The sequence below is a fragment of the Magallana gigas genome, chromosome 9, assembly GCF_963853765.1.
Source record: "Magallana gigas chromosome 9, xbMagGiga1.1, whole genome shotgun sequence".
In the NCBI taxonomy this organism is placed as follows: Eukaryota; Metazoa; Mollusca; class Bivalvia; order Ostreida; family Ostreidae; genus Magallana; species Magallana gigas.
This window is the reverse complement of record NC_088861.1, coordinates 3,614,509-3,637,184: the sequence shown is the minus strand read 5'-3', so window position 1 is coordinate 3,637,184 and position 22,676 is coordinate 3,614,509. Positions and strand designations below refer to the sequence as shown.

The 22,676-nt window shown below is 33.2% G+C and overlaps 1 long non-coding RNA gene across 1 annotated transcript; it reads left to right on the top strand.

Moving 5' to 3' along the window:
* Nucleotides 1-3,695: 3,695 nt before the first annotated feature.
* Nucleotides 3,696-11,270, top strand: LOC136271495 (uncharacterized). Its single transcript, XR_010709372.1, has 3 exons — nt 3,696-3,807; nt 4,212-4,311; nt 9,279-11,270. It is a non-coding gene; the product is annotated as an uncharacterized lncRNA (long non-coding RNA).
* The last annotated feature ends 11,406 nt before the right edge of the window (nt 11,271-22,676 follow it).

Genomic DNA, 22,676 nt, shown 5'->3' with positions numbered 1-22,676 from the left:
TTTAGACAAAAGGATATAATGTCGGATGAAGAAGTCAAAATATTTCACTGACAAAATAATAAAAGAATGGTTGTCTTTATTTTTCCTTTTTTTTTTTTTTTAAATATACTGTTTTATACGTATCTACACAGCATGTACATATTTACACATGTTTTTAATTTTCTGTACGACTTAACAATAGTTTTTAATAAACTTGTCTGATTAACTTTATTGAAGCACCATCCAATTTTCTGCATATACAGATTCGTAGCTCTTCTTAAAAAAATTCAATTTATTTCTATTATTTTGAGTTTTTAATTATTTACTTGTAAATTAGAAACACAGGCAACTGACGTAATATATTTTCTCAAAATTAAAAACATATAATTACCCTCTACAGCAAAAATGTTATCATTTTAAAAAAAAGTATGTTTGCATCTAAATAAACAGTCGGAGGATGGTTGATCTAATCATATTAATGGTATACATGAAAAGGCATGCGAAAAGTTTAATATATCAAGATTACTCATGCATACAATTGATAGATAAACGCTTGTTCAAATTCGGCTTTTAGAATTGAGATCACGTGACGTACAGGTGAGAAGACACGAATCTTACCTGCTACGTATTTTGACCAAAGATCTTTTTTCAGAAAGGATTTTGCAAATAATTTTGTGCGTGTTGGATTTAAGACCATTTTGTGTTTCCAAAACCGTGTTGGAACTTTATCCAAACGTGTGTATATATGTTTCTTTTGATGTCTTCTTTTTTTCCTTTGTGTTTGCCTGGAATTTAAATTTCCACTAGCGTAGTATCTACCTGAATTGTGTTCACCTGTGTTATAACGGTATTTCAGCAATTCAGTAATTCAATGTGTGACGCTGAAATGGCATCTGAAAACGTTTTGTCACAGTCATTCGCACTGAACAAACCTGTATATATTAAGAACTCTGAAATTCAAATGGACAAGAACAAAAAAATAGCGATTTTGAAATGTACGAGTCCATACATAAGAAGGTTGGAGATGAAGTGCTTTGCATACAATTGGAAAGAGATCTCTGGAGAGTTTATCTAAAATCAAAGAAAAGTAGATCTGTGCTGATAGTAGAGGGCTTTGAAATCAGAAACATCACTGCCAAAGTCTACGAATCAAATCCGTATTCTACTGGTGCTACAAGTCCATGTGATAATGTCCTTAAGGTAACTATCTGTGGACTCCCTTTGTCTGTAAATGACTCTGCAGTGTTAGAGCTGTTGCACTCTTTTGATGTCACGATCAAGAGTGACCTTAAATACGAAAACATCAGACACCTGACGACCCATCGACTGACTAGTGTGTTAAACGGGAACAGATTCATTTACATAAGCCCCCTCCCGAACAACAAATCACTCCCAAAGAGTGCAACATGTGCAAAGTTAAAATGCCGTATATATCATTATAACCAAGTCGTAGATGATCTTAAAGCCCAATGCTTTAACTGCTGGGAAAACGGTCACCAAAAACAGCAATGCAAAAAGCCTAAGGTCTGCAGAGTGTGTAAGGAACCCGGTCATGCGCCTGGATCTAACAAGTGCCAACATCATAAGGAATCCCCTGATAATGTGGTTGTTTTCCAAAGCCAGGACAATACACTGGATGAAAAATCAAGTTTCAGCAAAACTGAAACTATATGGAAACCTTGCTGAAACTTGAAGTTGAAGTTTCATGTATAGTTTCCGCAATGCGGAAACCATTATATCGATTCAGCAAGTATCCGTTAGGTTTCAGTCAGCAGAAACTTTAGTCTCAGATTCCTGATGGTTTCCGCAATGCGGAAACTTAATTTGAATCGTGTTAAAAGTTGTGTAAATTATTATGGAAATATCAATCAGTTTCAGAACATTTCCGCTAGGTTTCAGTATGCTGAAACTTTAAGTTAAGATTCCAAATGGTTTACGCATTGCTGAAACTATTACTAAAATTGATTTGAGTTTAATAGTGATATCATTTATTTTCAACAGGTTTAAGTTTAATTCTAGCCTAATGATAATGAATCCGTACATACTAAAATGTATAGTAAGGTTTCAGCGTGACTGAAACTATACGTATACATGTAACTATCTTCAAATGTGGAAAATAAGGCGATTAAGAACCTTACTAAGTAATTAATTGAATTTGAAAATAAAAACTGATGTCTGATCTTATGATGTAATCATTAATCTTAGGTTCTCGGGCACGTGTATACATTCTTTGTCCAGGTGACCTCCTCTGTGATTTTCCTGTATATTCTGTGTGGATTGCAGGTTTTTTCTGTCAGGAGTGAACAAAAAACTGTTACATAACATATACACAGTACGAAGCGTGAGTTTATAACTGGAGCCCGGCAGGATTTTTTTTTTCAATTTGTGTGTACCTGAGTTAGTAAAACTGATAAGTAAATTATAATTTTTTAGTAAAAAAAATCTAGCTAGTTGTATATCGCAAACAGTGTATGAAGAAGTATTTTACTTAATACACTCAATAAATTAATATACCTATTTTGTAAGACTCCTTCTTAAATCCATTAGTTATCATTTAAATCCATTAGTTATCATTTGAATGAACCTTTAGGTACAGTAACTAATTAAGCAAACAAATTATGGTAAAGTCGTTGTAAATTTTTACAAATCATACCAAATATTCGTACAACCTGAAGTTTAGAGCTAATAATCATTTCTTTTTTAATACCACGCCAACACATGTACACAGGAATTTAAAATTAAAAAATTCTACAGTTGATAATAACAAGTAAAATCCACTTGGAGTTTGAGTCTAATATAATAATTGTTAAATTATTTACATGCATTTCACTGTTTCAGACTTTACTACATTAGTATGCCTATTACTCCAACTTCTCAATCTTTGAAGGTAAATTTAGGAACAATTACATTTTCGGCGAGAAAAAGTGTGTGTGGGGGGGGGGGGGGGCTATGTGCCTAATAGTTAAGTCTAACTTTGCACAAAGCCCCCCCTTACTTCCCGGCTTGTTTAACGAGTTTGTATTTTAATTTCATAAGTATTCTTAACGTACTGTTCATCCTATGACCAATCAGTGCACATGTGTAACTGTAAAATAATTGCCATCAATTCATCGTAGTTGTAAATTCACCGCACGGGTGAACGCTTTTAATCGGACCCCGTTAATTGATCGGCATCTAATTATATTTGTGTTTTCTGTGTACGTGTTCATGCAGAACCTGCTCTGTGATGAACATAATATTTTCACCACTCTATATTTTGAATAAGAATATGACCGTGATAAGAATCGCGGTGAAAATTGGACAGGTCAAGACTCACTTGTCAGTAAACTATATATGGCTCTATCATATTTAGTTTGGCAAAATCATCAGTACACGTAAATAATATATAGTTAAAGACAAAATCTGATACATATGTCTCATTAGAATTTGTTTAATATTTGATTAGACATTTGTAAACAAACGGTCGGCCATTTTTGTTTGTTAATCACGTGCTACAAATACAATTGTAACAAACACACGCCAATACTTTGTCGTATTTAACCAGAAAATATTGACTCCGACAGTTTTTATTTAAAATAAATATACATGTAAAAAGTATACTATTCGGTAAAAAATGATAATTTTGATTAAACATTATTCATTTTAAACTATCCCAAGATGCACTTTTCCAAGATTTAGCGGGTTCTGATTGGTCAGTATTGGCGCACTTTATGATACCGAGCGAAGGTTAAAATGGACAAGAAAGTGCTGTAGTAAAATGGAGAATTGAGAAGCATTAATAGCCTGTACAACAAGGAGATAATGCAGGAACGAAGAACTCATATCAAGGTAACTTAATTAACAATATAGATACTCCCAATAACATTTTCAAGGCTCTAATTTATCTCTCATTTGTAAACGAGATCTCGCGCCATCAAATCAAGATAGCGTCATTTTTTCAAACTTGGTTCGGCATTTTAATTTTTATTACCGTATCTCTTTAAAATATACGTTTTGACCAAGTTAACCATTAACCAACTTTATATGCATGATAATCAAGATTATCCAGGGTAAACGCATATATAATTATATAAACGTCCCTAATATATGAATGCTTGGTTGGTAAACAAGACGAACAATGAATCTTTCGCACTTTATACAATTTACAAACTACAAACAAATGTAACGTAAATGTTAAAAAAAAATATTAACTTAATCCGGAAAATGAAATCTTTCATGTTTTTCTTTTTCAGCATTGACAGCATACAAAGTCAATGTTTCCGGTGATTAGTTGCATCCTCTGTTCGGTGATTCGGGTGAATGTTTTGACCAGCTGGACGATGTGAACGCAAGGTATTGCTTTGAAATTGATTATTTTCACCATTAACTTATACATGTGTAGGATGTTTATAATTTCCTGTAGTAATTTTTGGGAAATCCAGGTCTAAGTTCTTGAAAAGGAGGTTGATTGGGGGGGGGGGGGGGGGTGAAACACACTTATTGTTGAAGTTTTTCCATTGTTCAACAAAAAATAATTGAATCAAAATGAAAATAACATTGCTTCAAATATAAAATGAAACATTTTAGACCAGATACTACTGTAGTCATTATATGACATAGTTTAAACAGCAACTGGCAACTGCATAGTAGCTTCGGTATTCAGAATTTTATTCAGAATGCTTTTATTATATGTTAGGTGTAATATTATTATCTAAAGTATCAATTCGGAATTATCAGTGTTGTACGTATATGACTTTGTCTACTTTCGTTTTATACATGTAATACCAGTTTAGGTACCAGTTTAAAATAAAATGTCGAACTAGAACAAACGTGTGGTTCACTTCTTGCCGTATCTCAACAATCATTTGATTGTTGTCTGTCATCCGTCCCTCATAACATTACATGGTGTCAGATGGAACACTTAAGACCACCACCGGAGCTCGATTTCTCATCATCGGATGGAAATCTACCCGAAAAATGGAGGAAATGGGAACATACCATGCGACTGTATTTGAACATCGCCATGCATGAACGGGATGAAAAGGACAAATGCAGTGCATTCCTCTATATAATCGGACAGGATGGACGTGAAATTTTCAACACGATGACTATTTCACAGGATGATAAGGACAAAATTGAACCCTTGTTCAAAAAATTCAAGGATTACTGTGCACCACGTGAAAATATCACGGTGTGGCGTCATAAATTCTACACGCGACAGCAAGGTAAGACTGAAACGATAGATCAGTATGTGACCGATTTGCGTGTAATTGCTAAAAACTGTAAATTCGGGGCACTGGAAAATGATATGTTGCGTGATCGCATTGTGTGCGGAGTAAATTCGGAAAAGGTCAAAGAGAGACTGCTTCGTGATAACAAACTGACATTAGAGAGTGCTTTGAGTGCATGCAGAGCCAGCGAAGAGTCTGTGATCCATCTGAAAGACCTATACAGCGAAGAAGCGACAGCAGCAGCAGTGTTTAAGAAACCGAAAGACAAACATTCAGCTTGTGGAAACTGGAGGAACAAAAAGAAACCAGGACAGTCTACAACAGCCTATGTACCTAAAGGCTCACCCGCATCGAGGGACAAAAAGTCATGTGGAAGGTGTGGTAAGACACATGAGGAAAAGAAATGTCCGGCATTTGGAAAACGTTGTCACAGGTGTAATGGAGCGAATCATTACCAAAAATGCTGCAGATCAAAAAATGTGAATGTTGTTGATCATGAGGATGATGAAGACTGTCACTCTACAGATGACGAAAATTACTTCCTATGTGCAGTTACCAGAGAATCCGACAGGAAAGATGAAGCCCACACGACCATAGCCTTTAACAATGTGAAAGTGAAATTTAAAATAGATACTGGATTCTAAGTTAACATTATCCCCAGAAGTATTTTGAGTCAGCTTCCTGTGAAAACCAATGTCACACGGACTTCAGCAAGAATAACAAGTTACACAGGAGACAAAATACCCATCCTAGGGAAATGCCACCTCCGACATGGAAACCATGTGTTAGAGTTTTATGTGACCGAAACAGATTCAGTACCAATACTAGGGCTCAGATCATTTAGAGACTTAGGCTTAGTCAAGCTGACATTTGCGACACAGAGACAGTCAAAGGACTACAGTAAGGAGGACATATTCAGTGAATTCACACCAGTATTAGGGTGTCCACAAGAACCTTATCACATACAGATAGACAGCACAGTAGAACCAGTTGTTCACTCACCTCGAACATTTCCCGCAGCACTCCGAGACGAACTGAAAGCGTCACTCGAGGGAATGGAGCTTAAAGGAGTCATAAAGAAGGTGGATGAACCCACTGAATGGGTGAACTCTATAGTTTGTGCTGAGAAGTCGAACGGCAAGTTAAGGATTTGTCTCGATCCACGCGACCTAAACAAAGCCATCAAGCGCGAGTACTATCAGTTACCCACGATAGAGGAGATCACCACCAGACTAGCAGGTGCGAAAATTTTCAGCAAGTTGGATGCCAACAGTGGCTACTGGCAGATACCATTAGATCCAGCAAGTCAGAAACTCACCACTTTCAACACACCCTTTGGACGATACTGCTTCTGCAGGATGCCATTTGGAATAAAAAGCGCTCAAGAGTTATTCCAAAAGAGGATTCCACAACATTTCAGACACATACCTGGAGTAGAAGTGGACATAGATGACATTTTGGTCTGGGGAGAAAACAGAGAACAACATGATCAGAGACTTCGACAAGTGCTAGAGAGGTGCAAGGAGATAAACTTGACTCTCAACAAGGAGAAATGTATGTTTCGTAGTCCAGAAGTGAGCTACATAGGACACATCATTAGTAGTGAAGGTGTGAGACCTGACCCCAAGAAGATAGAAGCGATCACCAAGATGCCCCCACCAGAGGGCAAGAAAGGTGTAGAACGACTACTGGGGGCAATCAACTACTTAGCAAAGTTCATACCAAACATGTCTAAAGTCACACAGCCAATCAGAACACTCTTAAGGAAGGACATCACATTCCACTGGGAACGACCTCAGGAAGATGCGTTTAAGGACATCAAGAAAATTTTATCAGAAGCACCCATACTTACCTTCTTTGATGTCAAGAAACCAGTCGTAGTGAGTGTTGACGCCTCGAAATTCGGTCTAGGAGCTGTGATTCTACAAGAAAACAAACCAATTGCTTACGCTTCAAGAGCTCTCACCGATGCAGAAACTAGATATGCTCAGATAGAAAAAGAGTTACTTGCAGTGACATTTGGACTTGAACGTTTTAACCAATACACATATGGAGTGGATATTGTTGTGGAAAACGACCACAAACCGCTTGAATCCATTTTGAAGAAACCCCTATCACATGCACCGCCTAGATTGCAGAGATTGTTACTCAGATTACAGAAGTATACGTTCAACTTCAAATACCGACCAGGTAAAGAACTAGTCATTGCGGACACGCTCTCTCGTGCATGCCTACCAGCAGGCAAGGAGGAGACCCAGTCACAGGAGTTAGAGACTTTTGTACACTCTGTGTTCTTAAGAAGCATACCCATTCACATGATATTTTGAACGACATCTACCGGGAAACGGAAAGAGATAATGAACTCAGTCTAGTAAGGGACTGTATACAGAACGATTGGCCACTCAGCAGAAAATGATCTACACACAAATACTGGAAAATCAAAGACCAGTTAACAGTTGTTGATGATCTCGTGTTCAAAGGAAACAGAATAGTAGTGCCAACAGTCCTACAACCAGAAATACTGAAGAGGTTACACAAAGGACACATGGGCATGGAGAAGACAAAGAGAAGAGCTAGGAACATCATCTACTGGCCCAACATGAACAGAGACATTGACGAGATGATCTCACAGTGCAACACATGTATGGACTTCAGGAATCAAAATCCTAAAGAACCTCTCGTGTCAACACCAGTTCCAGATGGACCATGGCAAACAGTAGGAACAGACTTATTCACGCTACATGGAAGTGACTACCTTGTAGTAACAGATTACTACTCCAGATTTTTTGAAGTCGTAAAGCTACCAAACACACAAAGCCGTACAGTTATTGAGAGACTCAAGTCAATGTTTGCCAGGTATGGTATACCGTTTGAAGTTATTAGTGACAATGGAACACAGTACACCTCACAGGAATTTCGTGAATTCGCACAAAACTGGAACTTCCAACACACCACATCCAGTCCATATCATCAACAAGCCAATGGACTTGCAGAGAGAACAGTGCAAACAGCAAAGAGACTACTGGAGAAAGCCAAGACAGATGGCAAGGACCCATATTTAAGATTACTGGAGTACAGGAATACCCCAACAGACACCGGTTCGCCAGCACAGCTTTTAATGAGCAGAGAGTTGCGCTCTATTCTACCGATAACCAAGAAGCAACTTAGACCAAAAACCATTAACAGAACAGAGACGTACAAGGAAAGGGCACGAAGTCAACATCGACAACAGTACTACTACAACCGTACTACCAAAAGCCAAAAGGAAATTCCTCATGGACACAAAGTTCGATTCAAACTGAAGAAAGACTGGAAGCCAGCTAACGTCATCGCTCAAGACAATCGCTCATACCAGTTGATCACGCCAGATGGGGCCATGTATCGAAGGAATCGAGGGGATATCATAACGTCTAAGGAGAAGATGTTTCGTAAAGACACAGATATCTCTACAGATGAAGAGCCAAACCCAGATGTCAGTCAGGGAGAAGTCGTCGACACAAAGAAACCAAATCCGTTGACATCAGAAGTCCAACCGAGTTCAGAAAGTGGATACCGCACGCGGTCAGGAAGAGAAGTGAGGAAACCAAAGAGATTTGAGGATTAGTGAACAGTGTTTATATTTTGTGAATTGGGGCAGAATAATCCCCTGCATGTTTATTTTAGGCAGACTGGGCAGTCTACCAAAGTCTACAATTGTTATAGTAATCTCACATGATTGTGTTCAACTTATTTCATATCTAAAGTAACTTGATTCAACGAACATTAACTCAGAATTTAATTTTCAAATTTATTGACACTCATTTTTGAAAAAGGGAAAGTTGTAATATTATTATCTAAAGTATCAATTCGGAATTATCAGTGTTGTACGTATATGACTTTGTCTACTTTCGTTTTATACATGTAATACCAGTTTAGGTACCAGTTTAAAATAAAGTGTCGAACTAGAACAAACGTGTGGTTCACTTCTTGCCGTATCTCAACAATCATTTGATTGTTGTCTGTCATCCGTCCGTCATAACATTACATTAGGCATAGGCTGAATGTTTATTGTTTAAAAATCTAAATGAAACTTTATTATTCTTGTTTAAGATAAATAGAACAGACATAAAGTACAGCCCAGTGAAAGGAACAAGTTCATCTCAAGAAGAAGAATTTTAATGCTACCACTGTCCAGAACTACTAAGTCTGCTGTAACCATGATGTGATCATATGAGTGCTTCACCGGTCTGGACAATGCTCGAAAATCCCCCAAAAAGGCCTATTTCCATAAACTACGACTCAGGTTACATCAACAATAGCCAAGGACACTCCTTATTGATTCGAATGGACACATCTCTACAACCCGACTAAACCTCTGCAGAACAAGACTTTTTAACTGTAAAGTATTCTCATTTCAAAAAACCTATAAACTATAAAAGTACTTTTTTATATGATCAAATACCAGTATATTACAATATTTGTCTGTAAGCTAGAATCTTAGAAAATCACATGGTTTTGACTTATTAAATGATTGATTAGACCTTGCAGATACATGTATTAACTTTCATTTTCTTAAATAATTTGTTATATTTGCAAATACTGCATAAAATATTAGACTCCATGTAACATATATCCTCACACCTCCAAGTTGATAAGTGTTAACTACTTTTTTTTTTCATTTTCTTTGTTTAAACATTTATTGATAACTTAGTTTTTATTTGCAGCAATATATGAAAAATTAAGAAACCAATCTTAAATGTAAAAACACTGCATTAGGAGATGAATGCATTGGTCATAGAAATGATAAAATACACCAAACAATATTCAATTATGTCGTATATGAAAATATATAAAGACAACATATATCCCATGTATTACAATTTTTATATAACAAAATTACTTGCATGGAAAGTTGTTTCCATGTGGGTTTTATTTTAATCTGTGTTATGTAACTAATATTGGAATTAGCTTTTATTATATAAGTAAAATGCTGGTATTGATGAGAATTGTAAGGTGAATGATATGTGTGATACTTTGTACTTAATACATTCATGCTACAAAAAGCAAGTACATGTACATGTAGTAATACTTGACATATGTAAACAATGTATATTTTACTTCATGTCTTGAATTTAAAAATATTAATGTAGGTAAAGTAGTGAAATGTAGGAAGGTAGACCGTGTGTAAAGAAGATTATACATCAGGAATGAAGTGTGTTGCAATCAGCATAATTAATTAAATGTGTACATCATATTTTTGCACATGATTTGACAGACTGCTCCATTGTTAGCTTTTTATTGGCCAACAAGCTTTTTAAATCTCCCTCTGGGTCATCTATTAAATACTGACAGGCTTATGATATTAAAATCTGATCAGTTGGTACATCATGGGTGGAAATGAGAAGTTCACTTTGGACTTAATGGATTATCAAAAAAATGATATGAAATCCTGTTCTATTGTAAAACATTAGATTATATTACTAACAAAGAAAAGGTTTATCCCAACTTGCAAGTGGGTCACTTTGATCTCATTTTGGAATTTATTGACAAACATATTCAAATCAAATCTGGGTCATACCTCTATAGTCAACTACTATCTTGTTGTTTTTTTTTTTAAAGGTGGATACTTTAGACTTTTCAAAAATATTTTATGGTGTACATATTCATTGTAGTTCAAAACAAATTGAGACTAGTGTATCATGTTCATGTAACAGTGAAGTTTTCTTTGTTTATTCATGTACATGCAGTTATTTTGTAAATTGCAATCATATTTTTAAAAAAGTAAGATCTTTGTTGCATTTTTAAAGGGAGATTTGATAGGCATTTAATCGAGATGAAAAAAAATACAAATGTAAAGATTTCTATGGGAGGTTTTTTTTCTTGTGCAATTTTGAAATTTTTAAATAAAAATCCCTAATAAGGGAATTGCCATATGGATGTTTCTCCATTATTGTATCTTGACTGTATTTTATTTATTATTGAAAACAATTTCAGATTTTTGAACAAAATAAATTTGGAACTGTTTGAAATTGTTTTGTTTTTACATAAAGTAGAAACCTTGCTCAGCTTTTGTGAAAGCAAAAATATAAAAAGTTTCAGTAAGTTTCAGTTGCGGAAACCCGTTGTAAACAATATGTATCCCAATTGTATATGGAGGTTGAAACTATGCAGAAACTTCAAGTTTCAGTAGTTTTCCGTCGCGAAAACCATTTGTAAACAATATGTATCCCAAACGTATATGGAGATTGAAACTATGCAGAAACTTCAAGTTTCAGTAAGTTTCCGTTGCGAAAACCATTTGGATTCATGGACAGCCTAAGTTTCAGCACTGCGGAAACTTAATGAAACTTGAAGTTTCCGTGCTGAAACCTGTCGGAAACTTTAAGTAACCGTAAGTTTCCGCAGAGTTTCCAAAGGGTTTCCGCAGCGCTGAAACCAGATATTTCATCCAGTGATACGTTGTCCAACTTCTTTCCCTGTGATATTCGCGTATTCGGGGAGCACCACAAATCAGCGGAGCACGCATATCAGCTCACAAAGGCTATCATTTGATCGGGGAACACGGATGCTGCACAGAAGGTGAGGAATGCAGAAACAGCCCTTGATACTTAAAGGATTGGCAATGCAGTAAAAGACCCTCCAGGATGGCGTGACGACAAAGATACTGTAATGGAGGAGATCGTTACTGCAAAGGCTGATCAAACAGCAGAAGTCAAGGCTGTCCTTGAAAAACTCGATGGTAGCATCACATTTGCCGAGGGAACTTTTGACATGTTCTAGGGGACTGGTCTGGACAAAGAGGCCACCTTATACACAAAAATCAACAAATGGCCTGGAAAAAACAAACTTGGACTCTTATACCAAAAGCTGGCTAACAAACACACCCGGAAGTTCAGGAGTTTTTCCTTACCCCGGAAAGGAGCGTCGGCCGAGGGTCAACTGAACATTGAAGACTTTCTAAAAGATCTTCGAAGGCAGAGAAAAAAGAACGACAAATGTAACTCTCATGAACGATACGACATTAACTTTTTTCCCATTAAATGTTCGAGGTTTAAATACGTACAAAAACGAACAATTCTTTTTGATTGGCTAAGGGACGTGAAATATGATGTAATATTTTTAAAAGAAACTCATTTTGTAGAAAATCAAGAATGTTTATAATTCACGATGGTTTGGTAAAATAATTAATTGCTATTCAGAATCAGTTTGCAGAAGAGAAGTGTCAATTTTTCTCCGGAACAATAGCAATATAGAAATTATCATTTACCATAAAACACTAGACGGGAGAAGATTATTAGTTAATATAAGATATAATGAAAAATTGGTAACTTTGGTGAATATTTATGCCCAAAACAACGAAAAAGATAGGGCTGATTTTTTTCAAACGATTAATTACTTGGATTAAGAAAAATTCTATAAACTAAGATAATGTTGTACTATGTGGTGATTTTAATTGCAAAACTAACAATGAATTAAGTAATAAAACTGTTAATATTCTAAATGTGATTTTTTAAAAAAAATCTAAACTTCTAAACTTATATATAACTTTATTTGGAAAAAAGCGAGACCGAATTAAAAGAAATACTTTAATTGGCAAAATTGAATAAGGTGGAATAGGTGTTGTTGATATTGAAAGCAAATTTCATGCTGCCAAAGCGTCATGGATAAGTAGAATATTAAATGAAAACAGTGTTACACATAGAGCACTTAGTGCAGTTATGAGACAATATAAAACTAAATATCTCCGATATTTTAAAAACAACAGAATACAACTTTTTGGAATCATCATTTTTCAAAATGCTGAAACTTCCTGTTTTTTTACGGAAATGAATTTTCAGCTTGTAACAGATGTAAAAGAAACAAAAAGTGTGAAAACGCTAAATAGAGACGAATTCTTGAGTCAATTTATATGGAACAATAACCTTTTCCAGTATGAAAATAAACCACTATGTTTTGAAAATTGGATAAAAAGTGTAATTTTGTATGTTAAAGATATTTTTGATGAAAATGGAGATTTTTATGATATGATGTACTTTACACAAAAACTGGTTAGAAAAAACAATATCTTATGTGAATATATCATGCTTAGAAAAACATTTAAAGTTTATAAAGAAAAATTTGACTGCAGGTATTCAAAATACGTGAAAATCAAACCTTGTGTATCTTTTTATTTCGAAACAATGCCGTAAATTCAGTTAACAATGTTAAAAGTAATTCTTATTATTCATTGTATATTGATAAAAAGTTTCAAAAATCAATATATGAAAATAGATGGAGAAAAGTTTTAACGACACATTATGTCTATGGGAAAATGTGTATGCTGCAAAAATCGAAGAAATGTATGAAAAAAAGAATCTCAGAATTTAATTACAAACTCCTTCATGGTATATTGAACAATAATAAATGTGTTAGTAAATGGAACAAAACTGTCTCTCCATTGTGCGAAGTGTGCAATGTTAACGAGGATATAAAACACCTTTTGTATGATTGCAAAAGTGTAAAACAGAATAAGCATTTACTTAAAATTTGACGTCACATGGAAATTTGTTGTACTAGGTTTTTACAATGAAATTAGCGAGAAAAACTTCTTTTCTGAAAAACTTTTTGTCTTTCATTAGTTTTACAATATATAAATATAAAATGAAATGTAGAATTCAGAAAGAAAGAATGTGTGAGCAAGAAACTGTCTATAATTTCAAAACAGTATATGAAGTACCATATTTTTGATATATGTTATATGATATGTGATACAGTGATACGATGTATGTTTATGATAAATACTTATTATTATAATTATTGTATAATAGTAATATGTACAATAGTATTTTTTTTCATGTATGTAAAACTATGCTCATAATACAGAAGATATATTTATACGATACGAATATCAAAATATGTATGTTTTGTGATGAATAATGGTTTTAATAAAAGATACAAAAAAAATCGGCTTTAATCAGACCTAGATTTGAATATGGTGATGTTGTTTGGAGCAGATGTATCAAGGAAAAATCCGAATTGCTTAAACATGTACAAATTGAAGTAACCAAGACAGTGACAGGAATCAGAGTTAATTCTTCTAAAATCATTCTATAAAAAAAATTAACTGGTCATTTTTATACATTCTATATATAATGCAGCGATGATTAACAACTCGGCAATTGTTACTAAATAGAATTTTTACGTAAATCTTTATTCGTACGTGTTCTTTCTCAAATTCCGCCATTAACAACATAATTCGTGTAAATCGTTTAAAGCGAACATACGTTTATCGTGAACATCGTTTATCCTTTCCTATCGTGTATCAATCCTATCGTATCGTGCGTGTATACTGTTCTATCGTGCGTTAATTCTATCCTATCGTGCGTGTATACAGTTCTATCGTGCGTTAATGGTATCCTATCGTGCGTGAATCCTATCCTATCGTTTATCTTGTAAAAAAACGTTTCGGGTACTGTAGTTAGTGGACTGTGGCCCTTCATGTTAGCATAGGCAAATTCTTGCTGTATTAAAAATGAAATATACACGTATGTTTGAACAATTCTGAGACCTTTTTCACTACCTTTTTGTCAATCATTTTTTTTTCTTTTTCAAATATTTTTATACTTATAAGACTTATGTCGAATACTCTGTATGAAAATGTGCATGTCTACTTATATTTAAAGATCCTATACATCTATGTTGAAAAATTATGTAGTAAGTACTTTTGCTATTGTTTTGAGAACAAATGTCAATAAACAATTTAAAAAAAAAAGAATGAATATATAAGAACAGATAATTTAAGTAAATAAACTCAAGTTATAATATTAATTCGTTTATTTGTGCTTCTTCGCAGTTGAATTTTGAACCGGTTTTATGATCAAAATTCCACGATGCGGGTCAATTTTCAACGGATTAGGGTCTTTATTTAACACCTTTGGTCTCAATATTCAACGTTAAAAATGACCCCCGGGTCAATTTTCATCCCGGGTCAAAATTCTTTGTTACACCGGACAAAGGAACCTTCAGTTTGTTGAAAAATTAAACTCCAGAAATTGTGTTCATCAAAAATCACCATAGAATCACCACATAGTCATTAAATAAATATCTCAACATGATTTTTACTTCTTTTGGTTCGATTATTGCATTAAAATTGGGGTTTTTTTCGGCAGAAGTAGGCACCCCTATAAAGAAATCCCAACCGCCTTACATGACGAGCGTGCGCAAAAAAGCATCTTAACTTTAAATAATATAAACTATAATATTTAAAATCTTACCTATAAATATTAGTACTACCAAAAATATTTCAGTAGAAAACAAAATCTGAAAAATTAAGCCCGAATTTCCTATTTTTGGCTCAAAGTCAAACTTTGTCAAAACCTTATTCCATAATTTAGTAAAAATATCCATTGTTTTGTCAATAATAATTCATTTCATAAAAACAATATGTATTTAAAACAAATTTTACTCATGAAATTGAACCTTTTAACAATCCGGATTTGAGAACTCATACCCTGAGTAAACAACGTCTATACATAATGAATTTATATCAAGCAGTTTTCATATTATTATTTTTTTATTTTCCTTAAACTCAGTATAATTAACACTCCCTTTGCAAGCATGTTGTTGTCAAAGAAAGAATATTTTTGTTTAGGTGGAATATCCGTTGGATAAGAGAGAAAAATTCTGTAGAAAAAAATCTCACTTTGTTTCTGTTAACTCACAATTATTAAGACATGTAGCAATAAGGGAGGCGGTGCTGGGTCCAATTTATGTTGGAAGGCAGCATTCATATTCAAATATATATTTAAAAAAAGAAAATTTGAACGGAACGACCTAAATTCCAACTTGGGGAAAAATGAAGAAAGCTTTTACCAAAAATAGAAGAAGCTAGCGAATCATGTTGATCAATTTCTACATGTATAACCCCCACCCCCCAATCTATTATTTTTTTTAAAAATATAACTAAGTTTTATGTACTAGTTTAGTACATTAAAAGTACGTGTTTGATGTTTAAGGCAAGAGATATTTTAGATGATTTTTTTTCTCTTTATTTATAGCTCGTTCACAAAGTTGAATGAATAATAATTGGGAAAAAGTTACCAAGACAATTACAAACTCTAGATTTACTTATCATCGTTTGAAACTTATACAAATTCAAATGTTTAAAATTGAATAAGGGTTTTCTATTCTGGGAGAGCAGATACGGGACAACAAAAAAACCAGTACTACATTTTCCCTATATTGGGATCATACCAATTACTGGAAGATCATTTATCTGATCCCCTTTTTGTGTAATAACAAAATGCTCTGGTTTACATTAAATACATAATTTGCATTTCTAAAACCTAGGATCCATTTACTATTGCTAGTATCTTATCCAAATTCAAAACGTACAGAAAACTTTTCTGAAAAATTAGAAACTGTGGCAATATATCATGTATTGTATGTAAAACATGTATGCAAAACCTTCAATAGTCTATGATATAGAAAGATAACTCTTGCTGATTGAAGCAATTTTGTTACAAACCTAAACAACAAAGTGCTGTTCTGAACTAAAAAGCAGCGCTCCATTAAGTTTTTGTAATATGATTTGACAATGTCTATAGCTATTTATTATTTTCATATACAGTTACTATTTTTAATTTTATGCTGCGATGGTAAAATTTTGCTTTTTCTTATCACTATGTCTAATTTTCTTCATATCATGATTAGACATATTATAATTTTTTTTTAAAAATATAGCAGCATTTCACTTCAACTTTGTTTCATTTAAATATATTGATATTGACTTTAATGAAAATCAATATGACATGTTTTCAAAAATATATGATAAAATTAATATCAGAGGGATATTACACCTTAAGACATACTTTTAGCAAAAGAAAGGAAAACATTGCTGAACTTTTAAAACGTTTATTAATTGAAGGAAAATCAGTAAACACAATATACCACACATTTGCAAAAAATGGAGGTGGGCTAAGAAATAAAACAATGTATATAATGCGTTTAAAAATTTTGATGCAATAACACAAAACGATTTTTATTCATATTACCGTCAACATTAAACATTGATTCAGATATAGAAATAAAATTGATACCATAAACATCAAACAATCTGCTTGTCCTGTTCATTTTAGAGCATTAACATAAGAAATGCACAACATAGACAAAAACATTTAATCTAAAAAATGAAAAAAATAAAATGTTAAAATTAAAAGTTTAAACTATAAGCTATTTAAAATCTAATCAAAGAGCAAAAGCCAAAGCACGAGTTATAAAAAAGAAAACAAGAGGTCCATTCAACATGTCGCTCACCTGAACATCAGTTCTCGTAACTCTTCATAAATCTTGAAATATGAGAACTCGTTTAAAATTAATAAAAGTCACAAAGATTGACCTATATGCTAAGAATTGACAAATACAAAATATAAAGAGAATGTCACAATTGCAATCAAATTGTGAAGGGTTCTTAAAGCATACCACCAATCTGGTAAGAAGATGGTCCTTGTTAGTCAAACAAGACAATATCTAAAAAACAAAAACAATTTATTTACAGATATGCAATAAAATAGGAGATAGTTGACATCAGTTCTTTTCGGATAGACTGGCATTCGACAATACGTCTCACATATGGTTAGCTCCGTAGGACTGGGAAAGCACAAGTATTTGCACGGATATTACATGTTCCACCACGAGCCCACTCCGTGGTCACTGGGTTGTATCCCTCACAAAAATAAGCCCACACAGGGATGCTGTTCCCAAGATTACACAGCATGGGACACGCCCAAAATATCTCAGCAAGAGTACAAATAAGTCCAAGTGACCAGTTATGCAAGCAAAAATATATAAATAGCTCAATAGTATGGAAATACATTTCAAACAAAATTAAGATACTAGAATTCAACCAAAAGTATGGGAGTATTTTTGGAACATAATTGTGAAAGAAAGGATCAGTAAAATCTTCCTTTGGACGTTCCAAGTTGCATTAACTGACGGATTTTATTTTTCTAGTCCTCAATACATGGAAGACATAAACAAATAATTATTAAAAGCGAAACGTGGAAAACTATAGCTGACTTAAATAATAAATATATAATGAGCTTAAAAACTACACCATCTAACAAAGTTTGATGATCTTTGGCAAAAAAACATCAAAGTAACTGTTAAAGCTTTTACCATAACTAATAATAAAATACCAAAATATGGTCACTGTAACCTTAGTAAAAGGGTTGTTATGAAGATATGAGGACGCTTTATAGTAATATAACAAATTAAGGCATTTAAACTTTCCATATTGACTTAGTAGAAATAAAGCTAAATCCTATAAATTAGGAATATGTTTATAAATTTAAAAAAAAATAACCCCCCCCCCCCAAATAATCAATATTAATACAAAAAAATATACAATGTTCATTACAAAATTCATGTGTAAAATAATAATTAATGATTCTGGCATAAACTAACACAATTGAAACAAATAAATATAAACGAATAATTTATTTATTATAAATTAACACCAAATGTATTAAATCTCAAACCATAATAAACAATGCTTAATAAATCTGATCAGAACGACCAGAAAATTGCGTTCATGCTGATCGCATAGTGCTACGTCTCTCCAGCCGAGTGATTACTAACTTTTGTGTTTCATTATTATATGTGAAGTGAAAAATTATTTGTTGCTTTCGAACTTGTTTCGTTTATAAAGATATTGTTTTCGAAAAAGCGTTTATGGTGTTTTTAAGGGGGCATGGTCACGATTTTGGTCAAATTCTATTTTTATGTTTTTATTATTTACAGTGTTTTAGAAATGCATTCCAAATGATCAAATAAAATTTGAGTGTTATTCGTAGAGTTATAAGCAATAAACAGGGCTCACAATTCTTAGTCATGTAAACGAGCCTCGTGCCCTGTTTTTGTTAACATAGGTTCAAAATACCATTGAAAAATATTTTTCTAGCTTATTTGTCCATCTTTTTTATTTATTTTAGAATAGATAAACAGTTTCTAACGTTTAACACAATCGTTTTAGATTTAAAACTGAAATTTTTACCTCAACGTCAAAATGTTATCAAACGCTTTGTTTACATTGCGAAGAATTTCAAGCTCTGTAACTCGCTTATAACTCAACAGATGACACTCAAATTTCGGTTGCCTATTTAAAATGCCTTTATGAAGCATTTCGATAAAAACGAAAAAATAATTTTTGACCAAAATCGTGACCATGCCTCTTTAAATCGTTTGTGCATAGCATGACATTGTAATAGATAAGTGTGAGGGTTAATGGGCTAATTTTCATTATTTATAATATTAAAGAAAAAGTGCCGCAAATACAAGGACGAAAATAGAGTCGAAAGAGAGCTTTTCAACCGATGATACAGGCGAAGTAACATTTTTGTATTCACAAGTATCTGTAGTGTAATTTGACCTGAAACCAACGAACGTGATCAGTTTTGCATACAAATATCCTTTTTGCAAAAGGTTTATTCCGTATGATGAATCCAAGTAATCACAAATCGAAATTGTTACATTTACAAATGTATCATTTTCGGTTGTTTTGTTTTCGGAAAACGATGCAAAAGAATCGGTCCAGAGAACATGATATGTGTTTTTATTGGCAATGGCAAAGGTGTACGAGTTAATTGGAAACGTACCATTATTTACCACAGAAGAATATGCATTGTCAGAGTTTATAACGAGGAATTGAAACCACGGAAAGTTGTTCTCCAAGGCGTTGTTTGCTGAAGAAGCATTAACTATATCTTGCCCTTTCAGCAACTGTGCTACCTGTTCATAAAAAGAAGAACAGGACACATTGATGCATCGGCCGAAAAAATATCTTGTATAGGACTCTATATCATCAACCATTTGTAAACACTCGTCCTTGTATAATGTGGACGACTGATTGTAGGTGATCCTCTCGTGTGTCACGGCAATATTACAGCCATCGATAAAAAAAGTATACAGGTATTGAAACATGTTTTTGATCTGTAGCCCATTACAAGTTTTACCTTTCGTATAGTATTCAAGAATGGGTTTTAAACCAAGAATTGGGTATCCGGATAGATATCTTCCAATCGCTCGAGCGGCAAATATAATGTCGTCACATTTCTTAAAGTTTTCAATAGCTGCAATACTATTTGGTTGCTGCAACATATTTTTATGCTCCGTTTTGCAACTTTCGATTTTGTCTGTGTGCCGTGACAAAACAATTTTATATGGTTGGTGCTCAACCTCGTGAAAGGAATAATCGAGTATGTCGTAAATTTGTTTAACAACGCTGAGCAATTCTTTCATTGGCCCCCTATCAGTTTCTGAACCATCTCCGGAATTCAAACTGTCAACGAACTTTAAGCTTAGATTTATCACTTTGTAGGCAAGGTTTCCTATGTCTTTAATTTTGAATACTTTACCGCAAGTCGCATGTTGATAAAACGGGAAACCTGCTAGTAGAAACAAAATGAATATATTCCGACGACCTTTCATTGTTTCAAAATCCACATCCACATCTGAAAAAAAAATACATTTTCTAGATAATAAAAAATTATAGACGTTTGAGCATTACAATTGCACCTTTAAATTATACATGTTCGTTCCTATATTCAAAACGCAGACATAATTTTTTGTGGTGCATAATTATCATACAAGAGCTTTGTTAAACTTAGCTAATAAATGCAATTCAAATTGTAGGAATACACATTTTTAAAACATGAACACATGCAAATGTTTCTTTTGAAGAACCTATAAAACACGTTTATTTCTGGGCTAACTTTTCAATGACGCCACAATTAATACTACACGCGCTTTTTGTTTGACGGTTGCATGACTTTGAATATAAAATCAATTATCATTATATTGTGTTACAAATTCTTAACAATTTTCCTTTCTCCCACGTAAATATAAATTATAAACAACAAATGCAAAAAATTCACATGAATATGAACTTGGTTTGTACACGATCAAATCTTTTTTGAAGCCTTTTGTGTTTCACGATATTTTATCACGTGATCAAACAAGTTCATTTTTTATCTAGACTAGATTAGCTAGACTAAAACACAATAAAATTGACAAAAGAATAATGGTTTATAAAAAAGAAATACTTTCATAATTACTAAACAGAATAATTTGACACTAACAACTCCAATAACAAGTGATTAGATAATTTAAAATAACACATCTATACTTTTTTCAAACTCAAACATAAAGGAAAATGCTGGTTTAATAGAAGCAGTAACTTTGAATTTATTCTTGGTCTGATTATTAGAGATAAGGAAGACTAACTATTTGAATTTAAGACTGAAAAATCTATGAATAGCCGTAACAAACTTCAATGCATAGTATTTTTAGTAGAGGAATTTTATTGAGCGAATCTAAGAATAATAAACAATATATATTAGGTTGAAGGCAATATTGGTTAAAGAGAAATCCCAAGAAAAAGTATGCCCTTGTGAGAAATATTGTATGGTAGTATATTAGAAAGGGGCTAGCATAATCATATTTGCCTAAAACACAAATAATTATTTTTATATAAAAAGCACTACACATTTCTGTCGTTAGAAAAATAGAAAAACAAACAAAAAATAAAATTTAACACTTTATTTACTTTATTTTTTCTAAAGAATTTAATCTTTAGTAATAATTTGAAATAATGCCATCCTTTGCAACTCGATCCAATAATTATTCTTAATATAGTTAATCGAAATATTGCAATTATAATAAATGTTTGAGGACGGGGTTAAGTGTTCATAATAGGCTGCTCCAAAACAAAACAAAAAAATACTGATCATCGATATTGTTTAAAGAGTCTTGTAAAATATTAACTGAAACATTTTTCATAATTTTTGTTTTATCGTTGGAGACAGAAGTATTGATGACACAGCAATAGATATATTGTACTTCTTTTTTTCTATTTAGACTGGATAAAAGTGTTTGATGTTCGACTCATATATATGACATGATAATCTTATAATCTGTTATTCTTATTACCCACATTCATCCAGGACTGAGTTTACACTTTTTATCCAAGACTAATATACGATTTCTTTTAACAGTCATGTGTGTAAATTTTGCTGAGATTAACCTTTGTACTGCAGTTTTGCATCATATTCCCAATTTTGTTAGTGCCGACCGCTAAATACTGCCCCTCCCCATCTCAAATGACTCGCTTGGTTTTTGCCGAGGCCACTTATTTTCGGAGTCTAATTTGGCCAAGTATGAAAGGACATTCAACGCCTTTACATCGTTGTTCGCCGTGTCTTTTCTGTGGGTTTTTTTAATCCTCGGTGTATTTTGCTATACAAAACAATAACATAAAATTCAATTTTTTGCATTTAGGAAAGTGAGGATGCAATAAAACTAGTTATCAAAATAAAACCACAATTCAATATAATGAAATATTTTTACCTGGGCATCAATACTATCTTCAAAATCGTTTCTTTTATATTTCACAAGAAAACAAGAACTCGAAAAAAACATTTTTTATGTTACAAACAAAGTTGTTCGTAGCTAGATAACATTATAGTGAAAGAC